Source organism: Rattus norvegicus, chromosome 2 (assembly GCF_036323735.1).
Source record: "Rattus norvegicus strain BN/NHsdMcwi chromosome 2, GRCr8, whole genome shotgun sequence".
Lineage (NCBI taxonomy): Eukaryota > Metazoa > Chordata > Mammalia > Rodentia > Muridae > Rattus > Rattus norvegicus.
Genome location: NC_086020.1, coordinates 245,094,755 through 245,112,361, shown reverse-complemented (window position 1 = coordinate 245,112,361; position 17,607 = coordinate 245,094,755). Strand labels below are relative to the sequence as shown.

The window sequence follows — 17,607 nt, the reverse complement described above, 5'->3', positions numbered from 1 at the left end:
CAAACCCTCCCTGGTGTATTGCTTCACCATTAATCGCATTAAGTTACAGGTTGCTATCCTCACTCCCCACATTGGAGATTCAGTGGAGGACGGTGTGTCAGTTTGGACTGACCCTGCTTTCTCTGACATCCATGGCGAGGTACCAGGGTCATCTGGAGAGAGATGGGATTCAGGAAAGAAAGCCTATAAAGTCTTTGGTGAAGTGTGTGGGAGAGCTGGTGGCTCCCACAGTGGCATGGTCTGGGAAAGTGTCTGGGGTAGAGCTAGTGACTCTCATAGTGTCATGGTTTGGGAAAGTATGTGTGTGTCTGGGAGAGCTGTTGGCTCACACAGTGGCGTGGTTTGGCAATGCTCTATTCTAAGCTGGCACAAGTAATGATGCCACCAAGGGCATTGTTAGCCAGTGAGAATCTGGGTCTGGGACATTTCCTGGCCTCATGTTCTCTGAATCTTCTCCTGCTTGACTGTTTGGAGTTTGGCTTCCATGTATACACAGTCCCATGCTTTCATTCTTCCCGACGTGTGTTTCCAGAGCATCTCATCTTAGGAACCCAACATGTCCATGGCAGCATTCTCTCGGATGGCAGGCCATGAGTGTGTAGTCAGCACATGCCTGTGGGGAATCTAGGGAGATGGGTTGTTCAAGCGGTGCCTGCTTTCCATGAGGACCAGAGTTTGGATTCCCCAGAAGGCTTACAAAAAGCCAGGCCAGGGGATGCATCCAAGGGACTGGGAGACAGAGACAGAGGATCCTATGTGGGCCTCGTTGGCCAGCTGGCCTTGCTGAATTAGTGAGCTCCGCACTCAGTGAGAGATTTTTGTCTCAAAAAATACGGTGGAGAGCAATCAAAGAAAACACCTGCTGCAGACCACTGGCTCCACATGTATGCCTGCACACACGTGTACACATGCAGCTGAGCATGTACACATGCATACTGCACATACATGTACACACAAAGAGGTGCCTGTAGAGTGTTAACAAGGCACCGGGTACAGTCTCAGCCTCTGTGGAATCTTCCGCTTCCATCAACTATCTTTTTAAATTAATTAATTAATTAGTTAATTAATTTTTATTTCATGTACATTGGTGTTTTGTCTGCATGTATGTCTGTGTGAGGGTTTTGGAGCCTCTGGAACTGGAGTTACAGACAGTTGTGAGGTGCTGTGCAGGTGCTGGGAATTGAACCCTGGTCCCCTAGAAGAGCAGCCAGTGCTCTGAACTGTCTCTCTCCCGCCCCCTCCACTAACCTTCTTATTTTGGGAAAATAAATTGAACTTGGACCTTTTGTCTTTCATGGTGTAGGCCTTCAATAAAAAAAAAGTACAGGGAAATCTCTTTATCCTTGGGCTTCGTTACAAAGTTACAGTAATTGCATTATTTAGTGTCCTTGTGACTGTGACCAAATTACCTAACATAGTCAACTTAAGGAGGGAAAGGTTTACTGACGCCACTGTGAGGGTTGAGCTCTTTGTGCTGGGGGGCTCTGGGCAGGGTCCCAAGGCAGCTGCTCACAGTAGGTCTGCAGAAAGGAAGCAGGAGAGGAGGAGACATGAGGTCTGTTCTCTTTGCCCTATCTGGGTCACCAGCCCATGGGATAGTGCTGCCTGTGTCTGGAGAGGATCTCCACTCTCAGTTAAACCCTGCACACACACACACACACACACACACACACACACACACACACACACACACACACACATTGTGATTCTAACCCAGGCAAGCTGACAATTAAGATTAGCCATCCAAGCGATATCTGAGGGTGGTGGGCTCTGGGGAAAGTCATTTAGTGGAGCGGAGTGTGGACGCCAGCCAGCATTTGTATGGACATTAAGAGAGATAAAGCACAGTCTTCTCACATTGCAGCAGGAAGGGATGAGGGCTTGCCTCATCTCTAAGTGTACAGAGAGGCTCTGTAGACAGGAGTCTCTGACCGACCAACTTTAGAGTCCAGTTTCTCATCCCAGTGGTCTTTCCTTCTGACTCTAGTTTCTCTTTTTCCCCCATTATTTTAAAAAAATTTGTATTGGCTATTTTATTTATTTACATTTCAATTGTTATCCCCTTTGCTGGTTTCCCTTCCCCTATCCCATCTCTCCTCCCCCTGCTTCTATGAGGGTGCTCACCCACTCCCTAGCATTCCCCTACACTGAGGCATCAAGCCTTCACAGGACTAAGGGCCTCCCCTCCCATTAATGCCCGACAAGGCCACCCTCTGCTACATATGCGGCTGGAGCCATGGGTCCCTCCATGTGTACTCTTTGGATGGTGGTTTACTACCTGGGACCTCTGGAGGGTCTGGTTGGTTGATATTGTTCTTCCCTTGGGGTTGTTGAAAATGTTGGCGAAAGTGTAGCATCCACCATGCATCAAGGTCAAATCCTATGCACAGTAAACACCCAAAGGGGAATTGTTATCTCACTTTGATTCATTGATTCACTAGCAATTCTTGCACACGTAATATGTATATAAGTTTACAGGGACTGGGGTAAAAGATCTGGTCTTTCTTCTCAGAGCATTATTTAGACATGTCGGTTTGTAGGGCTGGACAGATCTGTGACAAAATACAGGGTCCCTGAGCAGAGTACAGAGGAAACTCTTCCGGCAAGTATGCAAAGGGCCTGAGTGCGGAAGCACAGTAGGGGCTCAGCTGAAGTTCTAAGTCTAAAAGAGTTTAGCATTCAGGACACTGAAGCAAGGAATATTGATGTGCTCTCCAGGCCACTTCGAGCTTAGTAGTCAGTCCCAGATCAGCCTGGAACGCAGAGTAAGATAAAATAAAAAAATAATACGGAAATAATAAATAAAAAAATGAATGAATGAACAAGTAAATGAATGAAAATAAATTAATAATAAATTCCTCTGAAAGAGACCTTTGTGTAGAAAAAGAAAACGAAAGTATTTTCTATTTAAGAAACTTAAATGCATCTGATCTGAAGTGTTAAAAAAAATTCAGCCAGCAGTATGACGCTTAAAATTTCAAATTTAAGGACCATTTCATTTTCAATTTCAGATTGCTGGATTTGAATATTCGACTGGAAAAAAAGTGTGTGCATAGTAGCAAGAAAGGCCCTCCAAATCTGAAACCTTCCTGGTCCCCGCATGTCTGATAGGACACACACACGCGCACACACACACACACACACACACACACACACACACCACACCACACACACACACACACACCACACACACACCACACCACACACACACACACACCACACACACACACACACCACACCACACACACACACACACACACACACACACACACACACACACACACCACAGCAGTGGAGGATGCAGTCACAGGCAAGAAAGCAAAGCCTTCTGTGACTGGAGAGTTGTACATTTGGGAACACAGAGGTGATGCTGGAGAAACTGTTGGGGCTCAGGTCACTCCGGAGCTCCTGTGGCCATGCTCAGACACTACACCGGGGACGTGTGGACGCTCTCATCTTTTGTTTGAACATAGAGTGACATGGCTCAAGACACATGATCCCTTTTAACACTGAAGGAGGGGAATCTATTCAAATCTTCTGCCCGAGGGTTGCAAGCAATGATATATACCCAACAGGATTCCTTAGGGTTGGTATAAGGCATGACTTCCAGTGAACTATTCCGTTAGGGAGTAAGATAAACCCCAACAGGGGCACGAGAGCTTAGGATGGCCCAGGAGAGAAGACTGAGCACCCCAGGGTAAATCTCACTGAGAACGGAGATAGTTCCAAAGCCACAGAGACAGAGTTCCAGAACCCCAGTAGGAATTCTGTAGGCTCTCCTTGAAAGCCACCATAAATATTTTATGGGGTCTGCCTCTCTGTGGTGGGTCTGCTCAGCAGGAAGAGGTAGGTGTCTGGGGTCCCTCAGCAGAATAATTTGTTTTCTTATGCTTTGCTTTATGTCCTGGAGGTACAGTCTAAACGCTCTTAAACTATTTTGATTTTTGAGTCCTCACAAAAGTCTTCTTTCTTTCACAGTAATTCAGTGTAAAAGGCAATAAAAATGATATATTCAGAAGTACTCAGGACCCGCTCTCCGTGCCACTCGGGAATAAAGTATCTCGCCGCTTGCTTGTCCCAAGGGACAAAGTTGCGCTGCTCACATCTCGGAAACGCTGCCTGTGTTCGCCTCTGGTCTGCTGCCATTGTCTGCTCCTCTGTGAGGCGGGGTTTCTTTTGCAGATAAAAGGTGCCCTGTCTTGCTGAACTGTTCCTCTGTTTCACTCAGGGAGAAAAAGGCTTTGTCAAAACAGGAGCAAAATCTGATTTGCAGAATATCACCTAAAAATAAAACACACGAAAATGTCAAAATATTCTAAAAATATGGGCCAACTTAATGCTTTGGGAAAATTACCTAATGAGTGTGGGGAAAGATGTTTCTAAGGAATCATGGAATTGTTGTTGTCTAAAAGCGATGTGGTGCTTAGCCACTGGGGAAGCACAAGGGTGTGCAGGTGGCTTTTCTCTTCTGGGGCCAGAGGGAGGCCATGGGTAACATGGATGCACCCTGCATGCAACTTATACTCGGATCTACAAACCTGTTTCTGCTCCTGGATTTCCGTGTTTGTGTCAGGCAGTGCAGGCAGAGCTCGGGCTGGGCCACCTTCACCAGTGCAAAGGCTCTGGTGGGCGATTTCCAGGTGTCTGCAGCAATGAGGAGAGGTAGGCAGTGGACTCTGGTGCTGGTTCAGGTGCTGGTGCAGGTGCTGGTGCTGGTGCTGGTGCGTAGTCACTCTCTTAGAAGTTGTCAAGGTTTAGTTCTTAGGACTTGGTTCTGCACAGATGCCCACCAAGATGGGTGCACCCCAGAGGCTCACACACAAGGCATAAAGAGTTTATCAAAATAAGAAGTTACATAAGCATGTATGTGGGTGTGCACACAAACACACACATGCACACACACATGCACATATCCACACACACACACACACACACACATATCCACACACTCATACACACACGCAGTAAAGATCTAGCACAGTTTCACCTGTCAGCAGCTGAGTCTGTTTTCTGAATGAGGAGAAATGGTCATTGTTGTACACACACACACATACACATGCACCGACACACATACACACACATACACACACTCATACATGCACAAACATGCACACACATATGCACTCAAACACAGACTTCCAAACACTCATACACACCTATGCACACACATGCATGCTCACCCCACATGCATACACACATGCACATACACACTCTTACACAGGCATCCACACACTCACATATACATGCACAACTTATGCACACACATGTGCACACTCACCCCCCACATGCACACACATCCACATGCGCATATCCACACACATACATTCACACACGTATACATGCACACACATGTATACATACACATATGCACACACATCCATACACTCATACATGCACACATGCACACATGCACACATATGCACACTCATACATATCCACACAGTCACATATACATGTACACATCTATGCACACACGTGCACACTCACGCAGACATCCACACACATCCGCACACTCGTACACACACACACCTGTGCATACAGACATGCGCGCGCGCGCGCACACACACACACACACACACACACACAGAAGTGAAGATCCCAGCACAGTTTCACATGTCAGCAGCTGATTCCGTTTTCTAAATGAGGAGAAAAGGTCATTGTTTCTTCACAGCTGTCTGTCACTCTTCCCTGGGAAGCGCTTCACATGTATTTTCATGATAATTTGCACTGAATAAATCTGAGTGTTTGGCTTATGAAATTGTCAAAATAATCCCCAGAGAAATTTTCATCTTTATGCAGTCCTGTGTGAGATCCGAAAGGAGATTTCCCCCTTATTTCAGAAAAGATGCATCCCGTGAACGAACCCTCTCTCTTCTGTGGCTTCATTTCTTATACAATCATGTTTCTGACAAACTAGCTCTGTAGGCACCTGAAATCCCGCTGTGGTGGCCAGGGCATCATGGAAGGTGCTTGGCCGTGTATATTAGCACGTCACTCTGTCTAGATGAGAGAAAACACAATCTGTACTACAGAACCAGGTAGGAAATGCAGAGAAGTTTGTGCTTATCCAAGGGTTAAAAGGGCAAATTATCTTTTAGCTCCCACTTTATCTCTGTAGGTGCCAAATGGCCGCAATCAGGCAGGCTCCTCAGTGGAGGTTACTCTCAGCTCAGGTAGAAGATGACACATTCTCACCCCATTTCTGTTTCCATTACACAGTCACCAGCTTCCGTTGGTGAGTGCATGTGTGTGCAAGCCTAACTCTGTGATAAGTCCCTGACCTGGCCCCAGAGGGAAACCCTGTGCTGTGTTGTGCTTGAACCTCTCCTCGCTGGTGATGTCAGCAATGGAGATACCAGATGCTGCCAAAGGGAACCTGTACATGAGGGAACCGAGGTCCAGAGAGGGAACAGTGTGGCTCGTGTCACAGCTTGCATAAGATGTGTTAAGGTATAACCTCTGGCCTTAAGCTCTTAGCTGTTCAACATTAAGTGTTGCTGTCACTCCTGTCCAGACTATTGTGTTGGAAGGATTCTGAGTTTGTATCCTGGTTTAGGAGAAGGACGCTGTGGTTGATTGATGATGTCTGCTTGAGAAGAAAGAAGGGGAGTGCTATTGGGTCATTTGCTGAGTCGGGGGGATGATATGGTGGGTTGAAAGTCCGTCATTGCTATCCCGAAGGATCAGGAGTAACTTTTCCAAGAGAGAAAGAGGTAGGAAGGGAAAGAAGGTGTCCCGTGAGGCCCAGCTCTTAAGGGAGCTGAGTGAATGTAAGGAAGGGAGTTACTGGTTGTCAACTGCCCACCATGTTCCATATATCCAGTCCAGCCTTCTGTGTTCCCTGGTTGAATTTTTGTAACATCCCTTTGATTTTTACAAACAAGGATCCAGATTCAGATAGAAGTAAGATGTCCAAGAATGGAGCTAGTCCACAGAACTGAGGTGTCAACTCTTAGTCAGGGCTCATGGCAGCTACTCAGAGAGCGGGTGCAGGTGAGGAGGGAGAATGGAAATGGTAGAAATTTGGACCGTTATCTTTGAGTTTCACTCGGACCCAGCCCAAGATGACAGGTGAGCTTTGTAAATAGTACATGGGCTGACCTGATGGTCATCAAAACTGTCGCGTGCTGGCTGATGGCAGCCACCGTGTGGTAAACTCCTGCTGAGCCGAGGATACATTTCTGCCTCCACTGCTGGTGCATAGATGCACCACGAGTAGCACACTAATATTCTTCAAGTTGCAGAAGAAGTTCAGCTTCCTGCCAGCACAGTATTAAATCCACAACTGTCCTACTTAGAAACTCAACTATTCTTAGAACGATACGACTTATTATTACCATGGGACCCATGCCTGACTTAACTCTGCTTGGGTTTCAGCGAAAAGCCATCTGATATGTATGTGTCTCTTTTCTGGGGTAACTTAGACCTGCAGGAGGGGGTGCCCATTCCCTAGGGATGCTGGGAGGTGACAAAGTTTATTTCTATACACAGCTACATGGGAGAGGTACCTGCATTTCTTTACACAGATAGATGCATGTGGGGTGTACCTTCATGTCATGTTCAAAGGGGGAAGGTGCTTTCTTTCGTTGTTGCTGCTCTCCCATAATGTAGTGGTTGCCTTTCTTGTTGCTATCACACACACACACACACACACACACACACACTCACACACACACACACACACACACACACACACACACACAAACAGACTGGAGCTATATACTGAAAAAAGGGTTTACCTGGGCTCAGAGTTTGAGGGCGCAGTCCACCAAGGTGGAGAAGACGCAGCAGGAGTGCGAGGCAGATGGTTACTGTACATCGTGGTCAGGAAGGGCCAGCCAGTGAGTTCTGTGCTCAGTTCACCCTCTCCTTTCATGTAGTCTGACTCCCAAGCCTGTGGGAAGATGTCATGCAGTCAGACGAGTCTTCCCACCTCAGTTCATCTGTAGATTCCCTCTCAGCCACGCCCAGTGATTTATCTTCTAGGTGGTTCTAGATCCCATCAACAAAAGAAAATTCCCAAACTACCAAAGGCTGGTTACACTGTTAATTCCAGAGTCTTGGGTGACTCCCTGAGTCCCTCCTTTTCCTCAAGGCACTCTTTGTGTCTTCCATGGGTATGGGCTGAAGAGTATTTAAGATAGCCCGGCTACCATCCCTGGTTCTTTAGAGGATGGTGGAGGGTGGGGTGGGGGGAACCACAGCTACAGCAATGATTAGGCATATTTCACTGACTTCCAAGTGCTCATTTGCAGTCAGCGTATTTCACTGACTTCTACGATGGTTCTCATTTTCAGATATATGTGGTTTAATATTCAGTCCCACTTTGCAGTGTATCCGCTGTGAGTACAGTTAAATTCTTTCAGAGCAGATGGGAGTTAAGGGTAGTGTGGCAAGTGTTCACCTGGGGACAGTTCTGACCTGCAGTCACTTGCAAAGCCTTGGTCATTGACATTATGCAAGAGCCTTCAGGAGAATCTGTTTACAGTTCAGTTCATATTGACCAGAAGGGGTTATTTTTCTGACTTTTCTCTTTGGTCTTCCCCAAAGGCAGATTTAGTTCTGGACAGTTTCAACAGCAAAGGAGAGGCTGCCTAGTGGGTCAGCCCCTCGTTGAGGTCTCTCCTCAGACTCTATCACAGCTTTTCTTCCCTGTAGTCTGATCAATGGTTGGAGGTGTCTTGTGAAGCTGTGACAAAATAAAAGCCCTCCTCTGACTGCGACTTTCTTGTTGCTAGGAAACGTCCCAAAGGCTCTTTCTATGTAGCCACTCATTTAAACGTTTTAAGTAATCATGTTGGTTAGGTACTTTCCGTTGCCCCAGTTTCAGGTGGGAAAACAGGCCCAAGGAGCCTATGCAGGGTGACCCAGGTTAAGTGGCTCTGTGATGTAACTCGACCTTCTGGGGTGTGTAGTTAGGTTCGCTCTAAAAACTGTTTCCATGAAAAGTCTTAGCTGTATTGCCTGATACTCGCTGAGCACAAGACAAGCTACACCATCCCCTCCCTTGGAAAGTAGAGGATTACCCTTGCTGGGACGGTGCACTCTGTTGCTAGCCGCTGCTCTTTCCGTGGTTGAAGATTTTATCATCAAGTGTTTCCCTGGAAGCTGAGTTTTGTGAAAACACAGATTTCCGTGAGTCCCGAGTGGGTAGCGCAGAGAGGATGTTGATCTGCGCGGACTGCCAGCAACAACACACCAGAGCTGTCCTCACTCACCCTGTGTGAACTGAGATGCTCCCACTCCTCCACAGCAAGCCTGGGTGAGGAGGAGGAGGAGGAACTACTTGTGGGTTCTTCCTCTTGGGGGAAAAACTCTGTCTCTTCCGCATAATCTAATCTGAATATTTTTTGGATAATTTAGCTTTCTGTTCATAAATCTATAACCTTCCTCCATCCTCCTCTCCTTCATTCTTTCTTGTTTTTCTTCACTAATGGTGGTGGTGCCTTTGAGCTCTTTCTGGCCCTGGGTTTTGCCTTCTGTATTCGTAATTCCTACTGATTAATAAGTCCATGTCTTATCGTGATATACTGACAAGCATGCCAAATTACGAAGGGGGAATGTTGGGCGGAGGGAATGGTTGTTTCTTTGCTCCCCAGCCCTTTGTTTTAGTTGGGAATTGATGTAACAGAGTTTCATTGGACACTCCCATGGAGACTGTCTTGGTTGATGGGCTTCTCGTTTTCCCCACCCCACTCCCTCTGGTCTCTTCTGTCCTTATGCCTCGGGTGTTGTCTCCTTCACCTGCATTCCCTGGAGTCCGCCCCACCCCCACCCCCGGTCTCATGGACACTTTCTCATTTCCCAACTTATACCCACACTCCCTGACCCACCCCCACAACACACACACACAGTCTTTAGAAGCTGGGGTCTGCATATGGGAGAAAACATGCAATGTCTGTCCTTCTGAACACGGCTTATTCCGTGTGGCGTAGCATTTCCAGTTCCACTCACTTTCCTGCGAGTTTCTTATTTTTGTTTTTCTTTATGTCTGAGTAAAACTCCACTCCATACATTTATCACTGTTTCATTATCTGTTCATGTGCTCAAGTGTATTTTCTTTGTCCGTAACCGCCAAACAGTTTGCCTTATAGCAGGATCCTAAAGAAGGAAGGGAGCTGTGGGATTGTGGAGCTGAGGCGTGAAGCCACGCCCACCCCATCACGTGGTGCCTCTGACGGCTCACAGTAAGGCGAAGGCGCCCAGGGTCTGGGAGAACCACACGAGGATTACTTTATTTTCCCTCCCTGCTACCCAAGGCTTTCTTGTAGCTATCTTTCTAATACAGGGAATAAAGACAGATTTAGGGAAATGAACTAAATTTGTCCGCAATTACTGATTTCAAGGTATCATTACTGTGCATCATGCCGGCCTCTTCATTTCCCACATGAATTAGATATTTGATTTGTTGACGCACTGTGTTTCAAAGCCTACTTAGGGCTGGTTTTAGTGTTTCTGAACCTGTTCTCTGAGATCATTCCTATTGGCAAGACTTGTTTGGTGGGTTGAGTAGGAATGGCCCCCACAGGCTCATATATTTAAATGCTTGGTCATTCGGGAGTGACACTAACTGAGAGGGCTTAGAGGGTGTGACCTTGTGGGAGGAAGCATGTCACCCGGGGGGGTGACCTTTGTCCAAGCCACGCCCAGTGGTTCTCTCTTCCTGTAATCTTCCAATCCCAATGTAGAACTCTCAGCTACTGTTCCTGGCTGCATGCCACCATGCCGATAATTGACTAAGCCCCTAAAACCCGCAAGCCAGCCCCAATTAAATGATTTCTTTTACAAGGGTTGCCTCGTTGGTGGTGACTCTTCACGGCAACAGAACGCCGACTCAGGCAAACGGTAATCAAAGATTTGGTTAATCCACACACAGAACGTGGGCTCTGTTCTCAGAATAGGATGGTAACATCTGTGCTTACCTTTCTCCTCATTGGTGACGGCGAGTGGGCCTCTCAGCCCCAGGCCTGTATAACAGATTGTATACATAACCTACAGCTATACCACTCACTAAGTGTCTGCTGTTAAGATCGTGGATTCACCCTGCATTTATCCTCTACCTGGACTTCAGTGCCCCACTGACCCAGTGGGCAGAGAAAGGACGGTGCTGCTGGAGTGACCGCTGCTGCCTTCCTTGGGGGACCTTGTGTTCATTAGTGATGCCTGATGAAGTAACCCATACTGACTCTTGATTGTCTCTTTCCTTTCCCATCTGTCAGCCATACCACCTTAAGAGGGAGGAACATTCCAGAACCAAGCCTGACCCTCTCTCTGTCTCGTGCTTAAGCCCCTGTGGGTTCTACTGTTCTGCTGCAGATTTCCTAGTGTGTTCCAAGCAACTCTTTTTTTTAAAGATTTATTTATTTTTTTAATAATTTTATTTATTAAGCACACTGTAGCTGTTTTCAGACACAAGAGAAGAGGGCATCAGATCTCACAGATGGTTGTGAGCCACCATGTGGTTGCTGGGATTTGAACTCAGGACCTCTGGAAGAGCAGTGAGTGCTCTAAACTGCTGAGCCATCTTCCAGCCCTATTTATTTATTTTTATATGAGTACACTATAGCCATCCTCAGATACACCAGAAAAGGGCATTGGATCCCATTTCAGATGGTCATAAGCCACCATGTGGTTGCTGGGATTTGAACTCAGGACCTCCGGAAGAGCACTCAGTGCTCCCAACCACTGAGCCATCTCTCCAGCTCTCTCCAAACAACTCTTGCTCACGTCCTCTCTGACTCCAGCTCCTGTTTCCCATTGTCCTTAAAATCGCTCTTAAAATCTTCTGTAAGAGTTGCTTTTGTGGGAGCTGGAGAGGTCGCTCAGTGGTTAAGAGAACTTACTGCTATGAACATTTGGTTCCCAGCACACACAAGGTGGTTTACACTGCCCATAACTTCAGTTTCCAGGGAACCTAACACCTACATCCGGCACAACTATGTATAAGTAGGAATAATTTGAGTTTCTGTGTAGGTATGGTTATGTGTGCATGCTCATGTAGGTAGGTTCAAGTGTGTGTGCATGCATGTATGTACACATGTACACATGCATATAAAAGTATGAATCTTGGGTGTCCTTCCTCTGGAGTTGCAACCACCTCTCTCTCTCTCTCTCTCTCTCTCTCTCTCTCTCTCTCTCTTTCTCTCTCTCTCTCTCCTGTGTGTGTGTGTGTGTGTGTGTGTGTGTGTTATATGCTTGTGTATCTGTGAGTACGTGCACAAATGTCAGCCTCCTGTGTCTTCCTTTATAGCTTTCATCTTACTTTTTGAGACAGGATCTCTTCCTGAACCTGGATCTCATGAATGAATGAGCTCCCTGATGCTACTATCTCTACCCTGGTCCCCGGCCCCTTAGCTGGAGTTATAGACACATGCTACTATGTCTAGATTTTTCTATGGGTTCTGGGGATTTGAACTCAGGTCTCCATGCTTGCACCCCATGTACTTTACCAACTGAGACATCTCCCTTGCTCCCCAACCCCCAGCTTCCTTCCTTCTGACACTGGCTCTGTTCCTGGGAATTCAGGTTGGTTTGGTTATGTGTCTGAGCCCCAGCCATCATCCTCTCTCAATCTCACCAGAGCTTGAGCTACAAAGCTCATGTCTCTATGCTTAGCTTTCCGTGCAGGTACAGATCAAACTCAGGTCTCCACATTTGCAAAGCCGACCGTGTACCTATGGATCTGTCTCCCTAGCCCCACGTCTTTAACATATCGAGAATTCTACACCAGCTTCCTAGATTCTCGGGAACTTAATTTCCCGGAGCTGCTCCTGTTTGACCTTCAGTAACCTCTCACTGATTATGTCAGTGATTCTGTCAGCAGCTCTGCAGCCTCGGGCTTCCCTCGATGTGGTACTGCCTGTTTTATGGTTGGAAGTTGGTTGAGCATCATGTCTCACCAGGACAGTCCACCTTTTCGTCACAACTCTCTTGATCCCTACCCAACAAAAATCAAGTGAGACTTCCCCCAGAGGCCACTGTCACTTAGTAAGTGAGGCCTGTCAGAACATTGTTGACGCAACAGATAAATAAATGAAGGTTTGGCTCACACACTCTGAGGTTTGCTAAGTTAGCTCTCTACAAACGGTATGAAGATATGTTCATCAAGAAGAGAACTTGGAGCTGGGCAACGGTGCAAGGTTGAACCTCACGGATGACATGTTTCAGTCTGAGAGAGAATTGGTATTAGCCGGGATCACAGATGAGCAACAGATGGGGACCAGCCAGGCTGTAAGGTGACCGAAACACTCAACAAAAAAGTCAAATTGTCATTGCATTTCAAATTTATTATTGGGTAAAGGACGGCACATGAAGAAAAATTAACATTCATCACAATGTGCAGCTACTTCGAATCATTGTGCAGTATTATTTCAACAGAAATCACGCCTTCTCTCAGGTTATCGCTTATGAAGATGTGGTTCTGACAGGCAATTAGCAACTGGTTAGTAAAGGTTGCACGGCATGGGGAATGATTGAGTCTGGGCTAGGAAGGATAAAAACATCTCTCAGAATGGCTTGTGAGGTCAACAGGTGCACACCTCTGCGTTCTTTCTGTCCGCCATGAACTCTCCCTGGAGCCTGTTTTGAAACCAGTCTTTCTGGTATAAAGTCTGATAAATTATATTCCAGTTCTAGACAGCAAGCGGCTGGGATGTCACTTTTTTTTTTCAATGTAGATTTTTGCAGTACAGAGAGGATTAAATTCTAAACGTCTCCGCTGCTAAGGGCCCTTTCAGACTTCCCCAAATGAAGAACAAAGAAGGAATGAACTTTCCCTCATCAGATCTACTTGGCACGGTCGCGCCCTTCTCAAGCTGCTGGGAAGTTGCCCGGAGTAATTCAAGGGTTCCCAGCTGCTTGGGATATTGAGGAAGGACGACTCTAGTCTTTATCTAGAATTTCACATGGCCGAGAGAGAGCTCACCCACTAGTTAGTATCCATCCGTAATCAACAGTTAGGGGCTGGGGAGATGGGTCTGTTGGTAAAGTCTTTACCACAAGCAGGAACACCTGAATTTGGTCCCCAGAGCCTAAGTAAAAGATCTGAGGCTTATGGCGATATAGCCTGGTAGGATCAGTAAGCTGTACATTTAGTGAGGGACCTGTCTCAAACGGTATGTGGAGAGTGACCAGGCAAGCTGTCTCGTGTGACCTCTGGCTTTCATGTGCATGCACACGCAATCACACACACACACACACACACACTGGCACACACGCGCGCGCACACACACACACGCACGCACACACACACGCACACATACAAACACACACAAGAGTTTAACAACTCTTGCACCCTGATATTATCTTCCACTTGTAAAGTGTTCATTGGTGCTTCGACGGTGCTCTGCGTTTAATCCGCTCACACCTGACCTTAGAGGAATGACTACTTTTACGTTTTGTTTGTTCTGTGCAGCATGAGGCATCTGTTGAAACAGCCCTTCACATCATCAAGCTGACAAGCACTCTCTCAGGTCTAATGGGTGGTTGGTTTATCTTAAAAGTTCTGACTGCTTCTACTTCAGGGCCACCTGGGAAACTTACCTTCTGAGTGTGGACTCACTCAACCCAGTGGTGATCGTGTATCAAATGCAGAATAGACTGTTTTATGACCTGCTTAGCATCATCTGCTGCTCATGGCGTAGGTAGAGTAGCCTCCTTATCAAGTTTCTGATGAGACTGTGGCCCATCCTATTGCTTTTCCCCTGTAACACACTTTCATCTATCTTACCGGTGCTCAAGTTCCCTCATCCGTGAGGACCCGGTTTGAATGTCCTCAGCTCAGACAGGCATGACCACAACGGCCCCTCCTAGAACCAGCAGACCTCCGTTTCTCTGGATTCCTCTCTCACTCATGCATCCTCCCACAACCTCATTTGACACATGGTGATTCCTTATCCTCTCTCCTTGCCAGCTGCATTGCTGTGACCCTTTGGTGCCTGTTCTGCCTGATTAATCTCATTTTCTTTCTCAGTCCCTTTCCTGTTCTCTATGGGGTATGGAGTCCTAGGCATGACCAAATTCAGGTGGGTCATGTGCATTGGTGTTCCGTTCACTTCCTCATACCCTGTAGGTCTCCTGAAGACAGACACATGTGCTCGCTGCATGCTGACCTGTGTGCGCTGGAGTACCTAAGCCCTGGTCTCACCGCAGCCATGGTATGTCAGAAGTGACTACTAGAGAATACACATTTGGGTCAGGTCTTTTGGCCCTTGCTTTGCAGAGCTTAAAGTTATGCCTTCTCTGGCAAGTTTTAGGGTGCTCTGTGTCACCACTCTGAGTTACTCTCATGCCAAACAGGAGTAGCAATGCATTAGACAGAGAGGAAAAGAGCCTGGCCGTCACAATATGACAGAAGGGGAGCTGGAGTTGCGAGCCATGGAAAGGATACCCATGACAATATGAATGCAGCTCTGGGGACAGTACGGGGTTGGGGAGAAGGGAGGTGCCTGCTCCCCACTCAGTAGCCCACCCACTCTTTGCTCAGTCTAGGTTTCCTTTGATACAGACATGGATTCCCGGGGCACAGGCTTTTGCCACTGTGACTTCATTGTGTTTTGAAGTTTCTCTCAGAAGTGGTTGATTTATTTTTGTCTCTTGTGTGCGTTATCTATGTGTTGCTCTTATGAGTGGTGGATCCCGAAGGGCCCTGTATGCCTTTGCCCACAGACACCCAGCTACACCAGGTTCAGCAGCTAAGAGAAGCAGAGGGCCTTGCTGGGTTCCGGAGTAGACCAGAGCCCAGAGCTGGGTCTCCTTTCGAGCAGCTGCTGACTTGGATGGTGACAGAGAATGAAGTGTTCTCCCCTGTTTATTTAAAGGGTGACTTGCTCTCTTTGCTTTATTTAGCCATCTCTTTGGTCCATGCCCCTTTAAACCTGTACAATCCATCACCTCACTTACACTGCTACCTCGACACATTGCAGGGTTGTGGACCTAACGATTCCACAGAAGAGCAAATTAAAACGTTTCTTCATGATTAGAAGGTTAAATGAGGTAAGGCTGTGGTGGTTAGTGGGGAGATAAGGGGTTTTGAGGAGGCAGAGCTCAGGGGACTCTCGGGTGATTAGAAAATTAGGCTGGCTAGACGGAGGGATGTGGGTTTTACAAATTGCAAACGCTGAGCAGGAATCAAGACTTCAGGAGGTGCTGGCGACATCTGGGTGCTGGCTCTATGGCCCAAGCTGGAGCTGTGACCCAGGACATCAAACAGTGTTGTTTTGAGGACTCTTTTCTTCCTTGAGAAATTCTGAATCTAATTACACCAGGAAGTAACAGCCCCAAACCACAGTGAGAGTGGAAGCTACTCCTTAGAAAGAAGCTCCAGTTTTCCTTAAGGGTGAATGTGGCTTGGAGGTCAAGCTCCATTTCCAGCTGGTAGGGGCCTTTCTCTGTGACAGTGCCTTGCAAGTTACTACTGCTGTTTCTGAGATCTGCCTGCGGTTCTCTTCACTGTCCCTACCCAGGCTTAACTCTCTAACTCCATGACTGCTGAACTTCTGGCCCCTAGGAAAGCGAGTACCTAGAGAGTCGAGGGCTTTGTCATCTGGCTCCGTTGGATAAATTCTGTGACCCTGCTGGCTTCCCCAAGATTCCCTCTAACACTGCAGCTATCTAGGTTCAAGGTCAACTCCAAGTTTTGTGCCTGCCACCAAGCTTCTGTGTAATAGACTCTGGGCCCTTGCATCTAAATTGTGGCTCCTTACCCACTACTTGTCTCTGCTGTTCCCGTTTCCGTCCTTTGTTTACAAGGCCTCTGTCTGTTCCAAGTGGACCAGTTCCCTGCTCTCTTTTAACTACCTTACTCCATCTGCTCCAGAACTCCATCAGTGCCGATGCTGGATTACGACATAGCTTTCACCCTTAAAATAATCCAGCAAGTGAACAACCATGAAAAGTTTGCTCTGGCTTTCTGACAAGGTCTCCTGCACTCAGAGTGCACGTCGTAGCGTGGTACCCAAGCTGGTCCAGTGCAGTCATCACTTACACTTGTAGCTTTCCTTCTGCGTTCTGCTCGGTAAGAGAGACTGATTGGTTCCTGAGAACAACCTATGCTTTCTTGTTTCTTTCATCTACAAAGATGCGTTCACATGTCTTTACCCATCAAAACATGCATTTCATCAAGCCCCATCTCAAGTGTGCCTCCCTGCTCTCCCTCACCCCAGACAGGTGCAGCTGTACCAGCTCTTTCTCTTTGCACACTGCCCAGGGGCTGTTTGCTGTGCGATCTTTCCCCCTCTTCTGGTGCTTAACATTTCTAATTTACATTGTACGCACAGGTGAAGTTTCCTGATGATAGAAACCACTAGATACAGACCCCCGGTGTGTGAGGTGGGAATGAAGCTGGGTCAGCCAGGACATTGAAGGAGTTACGTATTTTTGCTGCATGCCTGTATGATTTAAGGTGTGATATTATGCAGGAGATACGGATACAAAGAGTCATCATGACAGGCGCATCCCAGGGCTCCAGGAACTGAGAAGCCTGTGGTAGAAAAAGAATCACTGTAATTACACTGAGAAAAGTGCAGTAAAGATGTGCTTAAAAGAGAGGGGGGTGATGAGACTTCTTACCTCTGCTGGGGCTGGTGGGAGGTAGGGAGCCGGGGGATT

General features: G+C 47.2%; 1 protein-coding gene across 3 annotated transcripts in view; it reads left to right on the top strand.

The window, feature by feature from the left end:
- The window catches only part of St6galnac3 (ST6 N-acetylgalactosaminide alpha-2,6-sialyltransferase 3), a 515,349-nt gene that overhangs the window by 192,614 nt on the left and 305,128 nt on the right, over positions 1-17,607 (top strand). The window lies entirely within an intron of this gene.